We start from the raw sequence: 2,182 nt of genomic DNA on the forward strand, positions 1-2,182 counted from the left end.
TCCCACCAATAGTTCGATTCTCCTTTAAGAAAATAAGCAGCATACTCCACCTTCTGATTATCTCCAACATTTGTCAAGGCAAAAGCCTTCTCCATCTCTTTTAACCAAGCATGAGCTTCAACCGGATCTTGAGTTCCTTTGAATTCCGGGGGTTTTACGGATTGGAAGGTTTTGAAAGTGGTGACATTTCCTGGAGGTGGTTGTGGTGGTTGCATTTGTTGAAGAAGTTGTTGTTGTTGGGCAATAGTGGCTGTTTGTTGGCGTACCAATTCTAGAAGTTGTGTTATGTCAAGGTTCTGGTTCGCGTTTCGGTTTCCTTCTTCATTCTCTCGGTTATTAGAGGGTCTTCCTCGAGCTCTTTTAGGTGCCATATTCTGAAATAAGAGTTATACAATTTTAAATGATACGAGGTTACGGGATTATTCACAATTATCATGGTATGCAGTTCGATATAAACAATAGAAATGATGCATGGTTATAAGCAAATTTAAAGAGCAATATAGGAATCAAGGAAAGTGCGTTACTGAATTAGAACATGGTTCGAAACGAAAGGTACGAATGTCAAAGTACGAAATACGAGTACAGATCCGAATCAAAATAGTACGAAAGTCTGGAAACAGAAATAAACAACATAGTGATAAAAGGAACAGCCTAAGCAACTAAAGGTCACGTCCTCTAGTCCTCGTCCTCCTCCTCGGTCTCCTCCTCACGGGTCCTAGGGATGTTAGGGGTCGTGTCCTCACGCAGCATCTTGACCATGCTCCTAAGTTCATCCGCTATCATCTGCACAGTGAGCTGGCTGGACCGGTCACGGTGTACTGGCATCTTCTCCAACCTGGATGTGGCCATCTGGATCAATGACTCAAGCCTAGAGATGGTCTTCTCCTTAAGTCCGTCACCCATGATATGATCACTCGAATAAACCTCCTCAATGCGCTCCATGAGCCTGTCATACTTCCCTTGGATAGTGTCGAGCTCCAGCCTCAAGTCAGCATAGACAGAAAAGGGAATAGGTTCAGGCGGCGGGACCGAAGATGAGTGCGCACGTTGCTGTCAATAATATATATATATATATATATACAAAAGGGTTAGATACGATTAAATCGAACGACGCATAATAATACTCCCGATATATATATATATATATATATATATATATAATATACTTATACACCCTATGATCCTAATTGGGCTGTCCAGGGACTCTAAACCTAGGCTCTGATGCCAAAAATGTCACACCCCAACCAACACACGCACACGAATTGATATAATATGAACAAGAGACAGATAAATAATAAATCCGGAAATTAGGATTACATAATTTAAATCCCAAAAGATAACGTTTAGTTAATTACAAGTCCAAAAGAGTGAAATAAAGTCCCAAAAGATCTTATAAGTTCAGAGTGTGGATCAGCCCATCTAACTAGTACAAAATATAATAGCGAAAGCCGCTTATATCATATATGCTACCTTCGCCCTTAAACAATTCTCTGCGTAGCCAGTGGTCGATTTACGTGCTGTTTGCTTTGTGCGTACCATATTTGCTAGCTGTAAAAGGGGTTAAATACGAGAACATGAGCAAAGACGCTCAGCAAGTACTAACAGTCCTAAACACATGGCATCATAATAATATCAAAGGTGTCCGGAACAAATTTAAGAATAAATGATAAAGCATTCATGATAATATGATGAATAGGCATGGCAAAACACATGAATAATATGGTATAGAAATCATGGCATCAAGGCAATATGGCAACATGTTATAATCATATCATCATCAAAATTCATTTTAGGACGCTACGGATTACAGCCGGTGATCAGCCGCGAAGTAATCCCGAACCGCGCTGGGTTCTCAAATATAATGGGATCCCTAGGCTATATGTGAGCCTAATAATATGTGAAAAGGACTTGCGTCTAGTCCAAATCACTAAAGAAAACATTTTATAATTCATTTTGATTTATAACATGGATGCCGGAAAAAGGTTTATATCATCTTTTATTGAAATATGGCAAAGGGAATCAAATTCACTAATGATGTGTCAAACGCATATTGGACTTAAGGGGGTAAGTTCCAAAGTCAAAAGAAAGTCAATTCTATCAAGGGTTATTCGGTATTTATGAAAGTGTACGTGTCATGATATTATTGGAAGTTTTTAATAGGGAATCTAACATTTTGGGTACA

At 39.1% G+C, this 2,182-nt stretch overlaps 1 long non-coding RNA gene across 1 annotated transcript; it reads right to left on the reverse strand.

The window, feature by feature from the left end:
• Positions 1–500: 500 nt before the first annotated feature.
• LOC135151983 (uncharacterized) lies at positions 501–1,551 on the reverse strand. The gene is made up of 2 exons (XR_010291003.1): positions 1,471–1,551; positions 501–1,050 (listed from the first exon to the last, which is right to left on the reverse strand). It is a non-coding gene; the product is annotated as an uncharacterized LOC135151983 (long non-coding RNA).
• Positions 1,552–2,182: the final 631 nt, after the last annotated feature.

This window comes from Daucus carota, chromosome 4, assembly GCF_001625215.2.
Source record: "Daucus carota subsp. sativus chromosome 4, DH1 v3.0, whole genome shotgun sequence".
NCBI lineage: Eukaryota > Viridiplantae > Streptophyta > Magnoliopsida > Apiales > Apiaceae > Daucus > Daucus carota.